At 52.3% G+C, this 15,893-nt stretch overlaps 1 protein-coding gene across 2 annotated transcripts in view; it reads right to left on the bottom strand.

Annotated features, from left to right (window-relative positions):
• Positions 1-15,179, bottom strand: part of BCL9L (BCL9 like) — a 46,585-nt gene extending 31,406 nt beyond the window's left edge. For both annotated transcript variants that reach the window (XM_058856842.1, XM_058856843.1), the window contains exon 1: positions 15,046-15,179. The gene's annotated coding sequence lies outside the window, so the exon portion shown is untranslated. The remainder of the gene's footprint in view (positions 1-15,045) is intronic.
• Between the last annotated feature and the right edge of the window lie 714 nt (positions 15,180-15,893).

Here is a 15,893-nt window from a genome sequence, read left to right as displayed (position 1 = left end):
GTGCACAGGAGGTGGGAGGAGCAGGGAAGAGGTTGTTTTGAAATACCAGCTCCCATTTTATTTATCTGGATCCCACAGTGCCCATGGCATGGTAGCCACTTGTAAGAGTGTTCTGTTCCCAAAGTACTGTACAAACAAAAACACGTGCTCCCCACACCCTATGCAGCAGCTCAACATGCTGGCATGTTCAGCACAGCACCAGACAGGCAGTGCTCACTGCACCATGCCAACTCGGCACTTCCATACAACTGGATGGTCACAAAATCCTATGTGAATAAGCAGTTCTTGGCACTTTACAGCTGCAGCAGTCATTACAAACACTAGCTGGTGAAGGAAACCTCATGAGCCTCCCACACAGTGATCTTCCATAGAAACTGGCCAGCCTCCCTGGCAATTAATCCATCGCTCACTGCAGGGAGTGCAGACAGAGTAAGTTACCTAAGGAGCTGATGACAGGTAAGTGCAAACCCTGCTCCTATTCCCATTTCAAGATAGCAGAACTGAGGCAAAGAAAAACCAAGGCCCCGTCCATAGCTGCCCCAGCCATCAGCAAGGCCAAGAAGAAAAGCTCTGCTCTTTGGTTCCCAGTCTCCAGCGTGGACAATAAGACAACACTGAAATGTGGTCCATCAGCAGAGGCCCAGTGACCCCATGGGGGCTCAGAAGAGGGGTGCAGATATGCACCCTGCAAGTGGAGGAAGCAGGTACAGGATTCACCCAGGGATTGCTGCAGCAAGGCACCTGGGGAGGCCACACTGGCTCATGCAGGAAGCAGGCAGACAGACACAAGTACAGCAGCCAAGCTGGATGGGACCCACCACTGTAGAGTGAGGGGCACTGTGCCTGAACCAGAGCCTGGAGCTCTCCCCAGCCTTCAGCCTTCCCCCAACAGGCCTGCCTCACCTTCTAGAGGTGTTTTGGGCTTGAGGAGAAGAAGTACAATATGGGGCTAGGGACAGGGTAGGGAAATGACAAGCAGAGGTTTGCAGTGAGCTAAAAGGGAAGATTTAATAACTGCTGGAAAAAATGGCTGCTTTATTGCAGGCAGCTTGTAAACCCTGGAGCCTGAAGGTCTGGGAGTAATTTCTCCCTCCCACGTGCTGGGCTCCGTTTGTACTGGGGGTCAGAGGCCAGTGCTTTTCCAAAGCATTCTGGGACAGATGCCAACTGGAGCAGGCTGCTCAACACCACTCCTGCAGCAGGGCCTGAGCTTTGAGCAGTAGGCTGGAGCTACTATTAACCCTTTGCAGGGTGATTTCTCCCTTCCCCCTCTCCTGGCTCCATCCCTCCGGTGCAGAGAAGACAGCTGCTGCAGGCTCACTGGGGCCAACCCACACGAGTCTGGGCTAGGGAGGCCACTGGCCTCCCAAAAGGGCCAGCTGGTGCTTCAGTGCTGCCCAGGGCCTGTGCTTAGCTCCCTGTCTGCTGGCTCAGCCTGCTCCTGATCCGCTAGTGACAGAGTCCTGCTTGCAGGTCCAATCCAAGAGTTGGACTCCTTGCAGAGGAAAACAAAGAGCCCAGAAGAGTGACAGCCAAGCACTTGGGGTAAAGTCTTGCAGCAGCCTTGGCACAAAGGGAATGGTAACTCACAGGAATGCAACCAAGCACCACCAGGGAAGGGTGGTCACATCTTTCTAATCCAGGTACAAAATGGCAAATTTCCCTACTGGCTTTGTTTATCCCAACTTTCAAAGCTCCTGTTTTCATGTCCCACCTGCAATCCTTCCAGCTCCTTCTTCCAAAACTGCCTTTACACTCAGAGCTGCAGAATCCTCTTTCATCTTCTACCATCCCTCTGACTAATCCACATACCTCAGCCCTCCTTCTGGGCATACCCTGAGATCACAGACAGGCACTACCTTCATGCTCCCAGCTACTACTTCACCGGTTTCAGGAGACAGGATTTTGCTACGCTTCTCATGCCCACTTCATTAAATCCTTCTGCTCCATCCCTCCCAGCTTCTCTGCTCTCCAGAGAAGTCTCCAGGCTAGAAGCATACAAGATGCAGCCAGGGCATCTTAGCAACTGTAGCTTAGGGGATTGCCTGGGCTTGGGGTAAAGATCTCTTAGGTTACTGCCACATCTTCTGGTACCAAATGCAAATACCCGCAGATGGAAACTTGGTGCAGCAGCACTGAGAGACTGAACCCACAAAAATGCCCACAAAAATTACAGGTGCTTCCTACTGCTGAGATGGCTGGACTATCAAGCCTCTCAGCTTGATAACAGGGATGTTACTTTCAGGAGACAGAAACCCACAGGCCTGTGGCCATCTACATCCAAGAGGCACATCTACTAGGCCAGAGCAGAAAGAAACAAAAGCTCCTATCACCTGGAAGGGGTGGCATGAATACCTGCAGTAGTGAACTTTGCCTCCATTTGCTGCATGTGACATACTCAAGCCAGACACTGGCCCAAAGCATCCAGCTCGGGCACCAGGGCTGCAGTTCACAGCTGACCTAGCCACATCTGCTCCAGTCAAACAGCTCCAAGCTTTTTGCCCCAGACTCCCTGCCTGCCTCAGGCCACAGGCACCGGCTGGAGCCCTGCCAAAGAGAGGGCTGCCCATTTGAATCATAAGCCAGAATCCAGAATCCAGTAAGCATCACCTTTAGTAAGCCTTTCTCCTCCATCAGGCACCCTGATTTTTTTCAGCTATGATCTTGTGAAGCAGAAGGCTGCTTAGAGCCAAGCCAGGACCAGGGAAACCACCATTTCAAGGTCCTGAGAAGGTGCCTGTGAGAGCAGAAGGAAGCTTTGGTTGGGTGTGTGGGGGGTGATGCAAAGAGCAGGCTGTTTGCTGGGAAGCTGCTGCCGCTTGCCAGGAGGCAGTGGGGGAGGAGGCAGCAGATGTCCACAGACAGCATTTGCTGAGAGCCTGCAGCACTCCAGCCCAGTGAGGGGAGGAAGGCAGCGGCTGGTGCCACTGCTGCTGCACTGTAATGCAACAGGACAAACACGACAGGGTCCACCAAGAAAGCTTATGTTGCTTTTCCCTCCAATAACCACTCCTTCAGCGATGGCAAGTGGGAGTCCTGGCACCTCAGCTAGGGTTACAGAAGGATTTCAGGATGACTCCTGAGAGACCTCAAAGGCAGGAGGAAAAATCCCTGTCATGAAAACTACAAGACCCTCTTGTCCTGGAAGCAGTGGCAGCTGCAAACTCCAGCACAGCTGTTGTGCTGGGGCCAAGTCTGTCTACAGGGCCCTGGGCGAAGGCAGCGTGCCACAGCCCATGAGCTGCCTTTACTCCTGGCATTTGCAACAGCTGGACACTCACAGCGAGAGCCTAGACAAGTGCCTAAGGGTGGATGCACAGTAGAAAGAGGAAGAGAGACCAGTTCTGGCTGCGGCCTCCCCTTTTGAGCACTGGAGCCAAAAGGGTTCCCCTTTTGTGCCCCCCCCGGCCCCGTTGCAAACGGAGAACACCTGAACAAGGCCACCAGCACCATGGCAGTGAGCCAGTGAGCCAGTGAGCCCAATCCCAGCCGTGCTGCTTTTGTTGCAAGCGTGAGTTGCCAGTGAGGCTCCAAGTCAGCCCACGTGGTTCTCATTTCCTGCCTCTGGGCAGGGGAGGTTGGCTTTCTCCCCATCCCACAGCAGTGAAGCTGACCAGAGGAGCTCTACAACCAGAAGCTACCTTGCAACTACCCCTCTCCCATGGGTTCTATCCTGAACCTGAGATATGGTCAGCCAAGGAGCATTGGGTCTGAAAAGTCATACAATCACAGGAAGCAGCACCTTAGAAAATTGGGCCCTTGGCACCGTGACCCCTGAGGGCAGTGGCAGGTCCCAGGCAAACCATCCTACCATCAGAGAGGATCCTGACCATCACCAGTGACTACAAGACTCTCACAAAGTCGCTGCTCATACTGTTCAATGGGACCTGAAGACCCCCAGAAAAATTGGCATTTGCCCGTTTCAGACTGAGAGGAACTGACTTCACCCAGAGGAGTACCTTTGGCTCATTCAGCGATAACATCCACAGGATTGTTCAGATCGAATCATGCAGTTCCTGGGTTCTCCCTACAGCATACTGAGATGCAGTCTGGCAGTTGGGTCCACTTGAGCCCTCTTAGAATAAAAATTAATTGATATGCAAATCAGACAAGGCATTAGACTAGTCCACTGGCAAAGAGCAATGCACAGATTCCTCACTGTTTCAATGCTACAATCCCAACTCCTCTTTTTGAGCCCAGGGTCAGCCATTAGCCATGGCTCACCACTGCAGGGAGGACCCCTCAAACACACACCTTGTGTGCAAAAGAGAGCCTGGATGGCACGTGTTCTTGAGCCAGGTCCCAGCTTTGCCTCATCCCCTCCCTGATCGTCAGCATGTCATGGCTGGCAGAAGCACTGCTCAGCTCTCACCTCAAGCTGAGCCACTTGCACACAATCCAAGTCAAAGTACAGGCACATCAATATCTGTGCCCAGTGGGGAGGCAAGGAGGTAGCACTAGAAGTAGGAGCCTAACTTCCTGGAGTGTCTGCTACTGGGATTCTCCTATCAGTTTCCAAGAAAGATCAACTCTGTGCATACCCCTGGTAGCTTTTCCAAAAACACTGCAAACAGCCACAGGATCACCCACAGACAGGAACAGCCACAGATCAAACAGTGAAAGAGTAGCCACCCAATATGCTCAGGACCAGGTCTTGGAGGAAGGACAATGCCAAAACATGGCATTACTCTTGGATATGCTCACCTCTCCTTTCTCCCCTTCCAACTAACTAACCACCAGCCACAGTTACCCTCTTCTGCAGTCCTGTTTCAACCAGAGGCTGGGCAAAGCAAATAACTTCTCCATCTGGTTGCAGTGAGATGAATACAAGCTGGGTGTCATCACCCAGACAGGAATCAGCAGCCCTCAACAATGTCAACATCGTCCCTTTCCGGTGAAAGAGCTCGGAAAATGGCACTGCCAGCATCAGCCTCAGAAACAGAAATCCCAGGGTGGCTAGTTTGCTTCACTGCTTTTAAACCCACTGTGGACCTTCATGGACCCCTCCAAGGGCCTGTAGGCTGCTACTGAGAATTCTGCGGAAAGGACTTACCAATGACAGCCTATTATTTCAACAGCTTCAGAAAAATGCCTGGGGCCCTTAAACTATGGTGGAGAAAAGAAAAGGAATACTAAATCCTAATAATATAAGGAATATATTTTAATCAGACTAGGACTTTGTGGAATTACTTTTGATTAAAAAGCATAATAAACTAAATGATAAACATTTGCTACCAATAGCTGAGTCTCCGAATATTCTGAAATCACAAGTTGGGGTGAGAAGCAGTTGCTTACTTAGCAGGTAAGGTCCTGACCACACAAGCAGGTGGAAAAATCACTCTTCTCACTAAAACAACACATCAGGACTAAAATTATATCAAAATATTTGGAAACGGCTGGATACCTCTTTGCTGAAGCTCTGCTTTAGGCAAAGTAACTCTTATCAACAAGACACAATTTCAACTCATGAAACTGACTTTTAAAGAGCAAAAACAGGTTTGGGTTTTGGAAAGGCTTTTATTTGCTTTGATTTACTTTTCTTTTTTTTAAGAGAATGAGGAGCAAAAACCCACACTGAATTTTCCAATGGAGGTGGGCACTCTAGGCAGATTGTTACTGAACCTCTGACCTGTGGAAATGTTTTGGAAAGAGGTGCCACAGACTGAAGCACAGCCATGCCCCTGCAATTATCTGTGCTTCCTTTGGGTGTGTACTGCTCTAAAGGCAAAGAAGACAAGCAGGGCTTGGTCTTTTCTTTCTTAGTGTCAATTTCACATGAAACAGAATTTCCCACTGAAAATCAGGAAACTAATTAAAGAGTACAAAAATCATCCACTTCAACCATTCTAAACCATATATATGCACAGATGGCATCACAGAAATAAATAACAATAAAGTATTTAACTATTTTTTCAGTAGTCTCCCCAGCAGCTTCCCCCATGTTTTGAGCTCTGAGAATGAGCAGGGATAGAGAAGCTCATCACTGCAAGAAGCCAACAGGATGGCCACTCTCATAATTTCCAGGAGCAGAGTGAAGGTGCTTGGCCTCTCCTGTCAAATGTAATCTCAGCTTCTACACATGAGCCCCAAGAAAGGAAAGGGGACGTACCACTCATTTCTGAGGTGGAGGAGGGGACACGGGCATGAGGAGGTGCTTTTTCTCCTGCCCAAAATAGCAGAAAGCAGGGGATGGGTACAGCAATGAAAAAAGAGAGAGTAGGGCACAATTCTGGTGCCTGCATCCCACTCTTAGGGCTACCAGGCCTGCACAGGCTGCCAAATCAAATAGTTATCCTGAGCCACGCTCCTGACAAGTGTAACAAGCAATGCCCTCAAAGCAGGACCAGAGTGAGGCTCCTTCCACCCAGAGCCATCACTGCCCATGTCTGATGCTCATCCACAATGACTGGCAGCAGCTGATGCCTATAAGATTGCACAGAACCCTCAATCCCTCCCATTGGAGAAGTCCTACAACTCCTCAGGCTGCTGTGTTTTCACACAAACCAGTTGGTTTTGGTCCAACCAAAACACCTATCCCAGTCTCCATAGATGTGTTTTCACCATTGGAAAGGGATCTGGGACACTGGGAGGACATGCAAGGAAGATGGCAAAGAGCAGCCTGTATCCTTAGTGCCTCTCCACACAGAACAAGTACAGAAGTACTTGTTGCGAGATCCATGACATCGCTGGTGGGCTCTCTTGAAGGAAATCAGACAAATTCAAGGGCAGACTTCCAGCACCTCACCAAGGGGCAGTTTATCCAAAACAGAGGGCTCCTTCCTCCCTTCTCAGCATCATCTTACAGAGGGAAGGCAGGTAAGACACCATTTATTTTGGGTCCCAGTTTCTCTTTCTGTAACATGGTTTTTCCTCCAAAGGGGGAAATTACGTAAGATTATCCCTCTTGGGTCAAACATTGTGCTGGCAGCACCTGCATTCTTTGTCCTATGCCCACAACACCCTGCCTGGGCACCATGCTATCTCCGGATAAGGAAACCACCAGCACAGCACCTGGTGGCAATCCTTCCCCTGAGCCTTGGGGGACTGACACACAGCACATTCATGTAGCCTGCGACCACAGTAGAAATAAAATAACTGCCATTCAGAAAAAGCATAATTAACAAAGATTAAACAGACAGTGGCTATACTGGCATCTGGAGGGAAGACACAGACCACCACCTCCCTGCAGCAGAGGAGTCACTGCTTCCTGTGTCCATGGTGCATCCACCAAGTGCCCTGCAGGTCTTGCCCCCACTGTGCCCACTATGGGGAGGTGCACCAAGACCACTCACCCTGATCACTGAAAAGTGTATATACTACCATATACAAAATCCTTCCTGTCTTCTTTCCCAAGCTCATCCCACCCTCTCTCAACTGGGACCCCCTCATAAAAGTAAGAAGAGACAGGCCTTTCCTGGCATTTCCTTTTTCTGAAAAGGCTGTAAAATTTTCCAAGCATAGCTAAAGCCAGAGCAAAGTTTGTCAGGAGCTCAGCTCGTTAGGCTGCTGCTCAAGGAGCCCCGCGGGAGGCACAGGCTGCGTAATTCAAAACATCTTGGACCCTGGAAAAGAAAATAAAAACCAGGCTTTGAGAATGAGGGGGGCAGCTCCAGCTCCAGTGTAACCCCTGCTCTGGGAGCGCCCCAACTGCAGAGCGCAAGCAGAGCTAAAGCCCAGCAGAGGTGCTGCAGCCAGCCCAAGTGGAGCTGGCACCAGGCAGAGGAAATTCCAAGCCTGTTGCTTCTGGCAGCCACACCGGGCCCTGGCTAGAACCTCGGCAACCTGGAAACCAGCTACTCAGCAATTTTCTTGCCATCCAGAGGACTCGGTCTGAACCACAGTTTCACTTCACCCTCCCTGCCCAAGAGGCAGGGAACACCAGAGGGAAAGAAACATTTGCTCAAAAGCTATCATGACCAAAGTCCCCCCAAACTGCTCCGAGAGGACAGTCTGGAGCTGCTGCTATTGCCCCCACTCCCTCATTGCATCTGAGGGCAAGCAGAGCAGAGGAAACTTGCTTTGACTAGCCCTAGGTCTCCCCGATTCCTTTTGCTCCTTGCCAGAGGAAAGTTCAAATAAGGCTGCACAGAGGCAGGACACAGGCAGCTTTCAGCCTAGCCTAACTGCCACACTTGAGGCTCGCCTGTGGCCAGACCTGCTCCATTCAGGCCCTGTCTGGCCCGATCCTCTGCTACAGATCAGTGCTGGAATAAATCCTGCCAAGGAAGTGGTGAAAGCTCCAGTGCTGCAGGGGTTTCCACAGCCTTGGCCAGCTTGATGTTGACAAGACTTGACCAGAGATGCAGCCCTTCTGCTCAGTTACTACCCCTCAGAGCTCTCCATCCAGTTCCTCCCCACCCTGAGCAGGGAGACCTACAGTCTGGATTGCTGGGACCCTTGCCTTTTATAAGTCACTTTTTTATAGGCCGGCATCCTTTCACAGCTGCAGCCTTTCCAGAGGGCTGAAGCCTAGCACAGCAACAGAACAAAGCAACAGTCATTGTACCCACTGCTGGAGCCCCTGGCCATCTGAAGGAGAGTACAGCTCTCATACACATATATGTGCTGCTCATACACAGCTATTTAGCAGGATCTTTCTTCCAAAGAGTGTATTAAAATTTTACTTTCTATTAGGAAGGCAGCAATGCTTCAGTGTCCCTGCCTGAAGAACCACACAACTGATGCAGACCTGACCAGACAGGTACCGTGCCTTGGGTGGCAAGACATGGAAGATCGCTCATGAAGCAAATTTCAGCAGGGGATACACTGCAAGCAGAGAGAAACAGGTTCCTAACATAAACCCTTAAGAGAAAGGTTGGTATGGCCCTCCAAACAAAGGCATAGCATTCTTGGAGAGCAGTATTTCTTCACAGGGTAAACATGGGAGAAGGACCACCATGCTCCTTGGAGTACCAGAAGCTCCACTCAGTAGCCAAGCACACAGTCTGCAACTCTGCTGTAATCACACACGTCATAGCTTTCTAACTTCAGCTGGGCAAATCTTGCTGGAAAACTCAGAGATGCACGGGGCATTGAAGATACTTCAAGAGAGGAGAGCCTGACCTCCAGGTTCTCAGAGGAATAGAAAACCTTGCTTATGCCTTGAACAGGAGGCTGAGACTGAGAGAGGCAACAGAGTAGGAGTGATGAGTAGGAACTGGGAATCCTGGCTTCTGTCCCTAGCTCTATTCCCTTCCTGTCTTTGGTTAAGTTACTTCCTTTCACTTTTCCTGCCAGCCTCTATTTTGGAGGTCAAAAAAAGCAAGCCCTTGCTTCTGCAGAGTGCTTAAAACCTCTTCTGTCCTGTGACAGGGCAAAAGATTGCTGTGGCCAGAGGCTGCAAGACACCCAGCATGCAGGAGCCACACTGCTCACACAAACCCCAGCAGAGCCTGGTATTTCCTGTGCTTACATTTTGAGAAGAAGCACAGTCTGTAAAGTAAGTGCCACAGAGCATCTTCAACACAAAACATACCCTGGCCCATTTCTCTTCTCAGCCACAGGAGAAGGAGCTGAGCAAGGAAAAGGAAAGCTGCTCAGCTGACCTGTGACAGAAAGAGCAGTGCAACTGAACACAGCATTGCTCTGGACAGCACACCTTGCAAGGAGGTGGCTGTTAAACCAGTAGCAGCAAGGATGGGGAAGATCCAGCAATACCCGAGGCAGCATTAAAAGGGGAAAAAAAACCCACAACAAAATAAAACTGAAAAAAACCTAACCCAGCTAGCACCCTGAAGAGACACAATAGTGCAGATGTGCCTGAGGAGCACAGCCCTCCTGCTCCCTAGCAGATCCATCCTGTGGCTTCCCACATACTTTGGGAAGAAAGAAGACAAGCAGGCATAGGCAGGAACAAGGAGCACTCTGTGGTTTTGCTCAGTATTTCAGTCCATCTCTCACTCAGGAGGAGCTCTGCTTTGCTTTCCAAGTCTCGCCCTCTCTGGCATGGATCACAAACCTGGCTTCTGGCCCAGGACTTGGCTCCAGCAGCGCTCATCACCAAACGGTGACGCCCCACCTCTGGGCACAGTGCATAGCACAGTCCTAAAGCCATCTTGAGACTGTTACCCCAGCATCAGAAGAGGCTTCCCATCATCGCCCAGCTGGGATTCCAGGCATCCTGAGTTGCAGCTGAAAAACCCAACACTTAAACACAGCTCCAGCTCCTTCAGGGAAGAAAAACCCAGCATCAGAGTGCTGTTTTCTCTAGTGGCTCCAGCTAAAGCTGCTAGACAAGGTGCCCACACTGGGGAAGTCCTGTCTCCCAGAGATGCCTAGGCATAGCTTGTGTGTTCCTCTGCCTGGTGCTGCCCAGAAAAATGCAGCAGGATGATGCCAGGTGAAGGCACTGCCCTCCCATCACAGGCAGTGGAAAAGGGGCTGGAAACCACAGCCCAATGCACTCATCTAACAATTCAGCAAGGATAGCAGGATACAGGGAAGCCACCTGTGCCCAGACACCAGTAGCTGTCAAAGAACCAGACCACCTCTTCATAAAGAACTGAGCAAGTGGGAAGCAGGCTTCATTGCACTGACTGTGCCCAGCAGGGACACGCACTCAGTGAGAGCAGGACAGGTTGCTATTTCTCTCTTCAGGGCTCTGCAGCGCATTATCCTCACACTGGTTTCTCCAGTGCACGGTTGTAGCTGGCATCAAGGCAACTCTGTTTATTTCAGAGTCATATTGTCTTAGATGGCCCATCTCACACCTTGAAAGAGGGGCAGCAGCAGCACCAGATCCAGGCCCAAGCAAGCAGGTCTTGAAGAAAGTCAGGACCCCCAATAGCAGCACACCCATTTCCAAGGCTTGGTACAGGCTTCAGATAGCCATGCCAAGACAACTCATGCTCTGTCTTCCTGCCACACCATGGCCCAGGCTGCCCTGGGGACCAACAAGCACTGATCTGCTGGCCAAAGATGCAGGGAGAGAGCAGGACTCCCAACAATCCGCCTCTCCATAGCGTGGCTTTCTCTTAAATCAGAAGCAAGTGCCAGTGACACTAACGGCTTCCTCTACACTATCTCCTGCTGAGTATAACACTATGGCAACTGCAAATGCCATCGCGAACTGGTCCAAATTAGAACAAAATCCATCACCCTCTCCATCTTTGAGTTTCAAAGAAGATCAGCAGGAAGAAAAAGAAACCAGTTCCCTGCTCCCAGGAAGGGTCCAGTGCTAAGAAAATGACCTGCAACAGGCACCACAGAAGAAGGAAGGGTGCCTCTCATTCAAGCCATGTGGTTTGGCTGGTGCTGCCTCCCCAGGAGAGGCTGATGAAGTGCAAAATACAGCAACAGAAACCATGCCCTCCAATCTCCAGTAACAGTTCCTGGGAACCTTCCACACAGGGCTGCCAGAGACAGCGAAGAAAGGAAGCCAAACCAAAGCAGCAAAAACTGGCCCACTGGAAATCAGCACACAACTTCAAAACAGAAGTCGAGAAGAACTGAGGAATATCACTGTAGCCATCCTGGCTATCTGCACCACACAGAGCTGCTGAAGATGCACAACTGAGAAGCAAAGAGGCCACCACACTTCCTAGGCCCCTTGCTCCAAGACAGGTGTATTCCACAGCTTCAGCTCTGTGAGAAACCTCATAGGGTCACTAAATCTCATGGAGACCAGCTACATAAAGTCAGAATCCACAATTCCCACCACCCTCTGGAAACACGGGACCACATATGAGATCATTTTCAAGAAAATGAAAAAATTTCATGAAAATGCAAAAATGCATTTTCCAGTCAACATCTTCCTGGGAGGAAAGGAGAGCTGACTGACACCAAGTCCTGACCTGCATTAGATTCTGATTTTCCAGAAGAGTCGTGCTGGCAATCCTCCTTGCACTTTGCTGATACAGCTTAAATAACACTGACAAAATATTGCTGCATCTGTACATCATATCGTTATGATATCTCTACCCTGAATTATATTATATATCCATGCATCTACATACCACATTTCCTGTTAAAAATGTCAAAAGTAGTCAGACATAGCACAAGTCTCCTGTGTGGCCTCTCTCCCACCATCCACGCCCCTCCACCCCCGTTCAGGGCATTGGCATGATGCTGGGTCTCAGCCAAAAGACTAACAGCACGAGGAAAATGACATTTTCAGAGCAAGCTCTGGGCTTCTGCCTGGCTAAGGCTGTTGGGGGACAGCTGACCTCCCTGGGAGGAGGCAGTGACAGAAGCTCAGGAGCAGGCTCACAGGTGGAACAGACTGCTGATGCATTCTCAGACAGGAACAGCAAACCTGTGCTTTTCCACATGGGACTTATTCTCCCAGAAGAGACCAATTTGAGAGCTCTGTCAGGCAGGGTATTTAAAACTCGATGGAGCCCTGAGGAATTAAGCGCTGAAAGCCAGCCTGTGCCACCTCCAGGAAATGACTAGACCTGAGCAGATTAAAACCCATTACAGGAGCACATCTGGACATCCGAGGAACACAGACACATCCTCAAGTGCTTTGACTGCTAAGAACTTTCCCTCCTAGCAGCAGCAAAGCCTGACACAATCCCCTGAGACAGGGCAAAGAAGCAAGGGCTGTTCTGATGCCACTTCTGAACTGGACACTGTACTGACAAGAGATGGGGCTGAAAGAGACAAAAAACACAATCCCAGGACCCATCCTGGGACCCTGAAACCAGCTGAAGAGTAACAAAGAGCAATGCCTCTACAGCAGTAAGAAACAGACACTGGTTGGGACACAGCTGGTGCTCCCCAGAGAGGGAACCAAGACCTCCTTCCAGCTACCCCCTCCTTTCCACATCCCTCCACACAGCAAGCGCTGAGAGAAGGGAAAGCACTCACAGTGTCCAGCTGGAGCAAACAGCAGGGGAGAGAAGAAAAAGCAAACTTTTTTTCCTCCCCAAAACAGCAAGTATGGAGGACATGATGCCAGCTGGGTTCACAACTTGATAGAAAAGTCAAAGGCTGAGTTGAGCTTGGACCTGAGAAACTCCAGGCCAGTATGAGCGAAGTCCACAGCTCGTGGGCTGGAGTTAGCCTGGAACTAAAGTGCAACTCCAGCACATCGTTGGCAGCTGCCCTGGAGCAGCATGGCTGAGTGAGCTTGCTGTGTCCAGCTCTGTGATGGCCTAGTTGCTTCATGCAGCTGTCTGTCCCCTCTGTCACACAGTGGCCAGAGAGCCACCTTCCAACAGCAACACAGTGAGATGCAAAAGAGCTTAAAAGTACAAAACACAACTATTTAACTTTCATCAACTGAACAACTGTGGTTTCTAGTTTCTAAGTAGGCTTTCCTTTAGCTGTTGCCTGTTTATTTCTTTCCGGTGGTAGGGATCTGGAAAGGGGAAATGCCCTTTCAGGGGGAGGGAGACTCAGTAATAACTACAACACTGCATCACAGAAAATACCATGAGATGGGTTTTCTAGATAATGAAGAGGCAGGTCAGGGTGGTAAGGAGCAACCAATCCCACCACCTGCTCAGCCAAAATGGCAACACACATTAAAAGACAAGCAAAAAGGTTCTTCAGCACTTAGATTATGTATGCTCTGGAAAAAGTCCCAACAGAGCAGACAGCTGTTGTAGAGACGGCACACTGATACACTCATCTTTCCACCAAGGAGAATCAGGCAGCAACATTGACCTGGGCATTTTTGCACTTGCACCAGCCTTGGGTGTGTATTACACACCCATGTGGTGGCAGCCAGCATTATCACAGGCACCACAGTCAAAGGAGGTCTTGATTCAGCACTAACACAGCCTTGCCAAGTGACCTTGGGCAAATCACTTCCTCGGTGACTCACTGCTCTTATCCCTCCTGCCACCAAAGTAGCAAAGCAAGGCACACACACAATCCATGTATGTGATTGATGGACGGAAGGAGCTGCATGCGATTACTGCATGCCTGGCATGAAACTGCATTTCGGCAGGGTAATGAGTGGTAGCCACATTCACAGAACAGATCCTGCAGGTCAGGAGTGTGCAGCTAAGGCTCCAGTAGCATCATTCTGCAGCCAAAGGCACATGGTTGTCCTCTGTGCCACGCCGTCGGCAGCCCTTTGCCTGGCAGAGCCACGACACAACCGTATGCTGCCACAGCCTGACACCCTGTCAAACAGAGCTGCCCCCAAGGCGTGCAGACGCTGCTGCACACAACAACACAACAGCCTGCCCTGTCATGTAGCATTACTTATGTGCTCAGATATGCATCCTTCTCGCATTTCTATTCCAGCAAGTGGTTGCTAGCAGAACGGGGCTGGAACAAGTTCAGCACCTGCTAAAGACACGTCCCTAATACAATGCAGGGGAGGTTTCGTTACATCGGTTCCTTTCTGTGTGCAAGGAAAATACGTATGTATATGTGGTACTTCTCTCAGTTTTCTTCCAAGCTGACCACATGCCTGATTTATCTCAACAGGGAACCGAAGCCTATCGAGTTGAACACAGCAAACAGAGGAGAGAGGTCTCCCCTGACAGTTAGGATGGGCCCTGACAGAAGCATTTGTTTAAACCCCATGTGAAACGTGGCGAGTTCCCATTCTCCCTGGGGCTTTAACAGTACCGATAACGTCTTGCAAAATCTAGACCAGCTCCGGTAAAACCAGATGCAACACGAGTAAGTTCTTTGCACCTAGAGAAAAGCCCCAGTCGAGGCACTTTTGTCCTCGAGGAATCGCCTGCGGCCGCAGCAGCAATGGGTGACAAGGACGTGGGAAGAGCGGTCCGCGAGAAGTGAGAGCGAATCCGCAAGGGTCCCGCGGACCAGGGGCAATGTCCAAGGCAAACGGGGGCGCTGACAGCTCATCGCCAGCCGGCCGGACTCGGCGGGTAGGCCGAGCCGAGGCCGGCGTCGTCCCCCCGTCAAGTTATCGCCGCCCCCGGGAGCGGTGGTACGGCGGCTAGCCCGGAGTCTCCAGCTCGGACGGCGGCTCCTGGCCGCCCCTCCGGCCGGATGACAGCCCCGAGGCGGGCCCGGCTGCGCGGGGCAACGGGTCGGTGCGGGGACGGCGCGGAGCTCCGGCTCCCCCCGGGCCGGAACAATGGGACGGCAGCTGCCCGGGCCTGGCGGGGCACTCACCTCGGCGGCGGCGGAGCGGCTCAGGGTAGGCCGGGAGAGCCCGCCGGGGCGGCGCGGCGCGGCTCCGCGGACAGCTGGGGGCCGGCCAGCGGCGCGGGGCCGGCGGCGCGGGCCGTGCTCATGGCTCGGCCGCCCGCCGCAGGGCGCGGGGTCGGGGCCGCTGCCGGCGGCACCCCCCGCCCCGCCGCGCCGCTCCTTCCGCCGACCGAGCCAGCGGCTCCAGCCCGCGCCCGCCGGCGAGGGTGGGCGTCCGGCCGCGGCGAGCCCCGGCTGCCCGCCCGGCCCCGGGCCGCGGACGGCTTCCCCGCGCTGCGGCGGGCGGCCGGGCGCGGGCGGCGGGGAGCGGAGCCGGCGGGCGCGGCGGCCCGGGCGCGGGCGGGGGCGCCGTGGCGAGGGCGAGGCGCTGCGGGCCGAGTGCTCCTTTCTCCGCCGGAGCCTGAATAATCATTTGGAGAAACAGGATCATTCACTTTCCTCCGAGCCGGAGCCAGGCGCTGCCCTGTCAAAATAAAAGCCCCGCGCGCCGATTAACCGCTTCCTGGTCGCGGGCGCCCCGCCCGCCGCCCAGCGGCACCGCCCGCGACCGGCACCGCCGCCGGGGACCGGGACCGGCTCCGCCGCTCATTCCGCGCCTCCCGCGGCGGGCGGCCGGCGCCCCGCGAGTGGGCGTCCAGGTGTCGCACACCCACGAGTCTCACAGACATGTACGCAATGGCACACGGGTCTCAGCACCGCCGGGACCTGCAGAATTGCATCCCTCTCCTCCCCGCGGCAGCACCGGGGCTGCTCCTGCTGAGCATCATTCTACCCTTTATCATCCGAAACACAGGCCTGTGTTGGCAAAACAC

This window comes from Poecile atricapillus, chromosome 25, assembly GCF_030490865.1.
Source record: "Poecile atricapillus isolate bPoeAtr1 chromosome 25, bPoeAtr1.hap1, whole genome shotgun sequence".
Classification (NCBI taxonomy): Eukaryota; Metazoa; Chordata; class Aves; order Passeriformes; family Paridae; genus Poecile; species Poecile atricapillus.
This window is presented reverse-complemented; position numbering and strand designations above follow the sequence as displayed.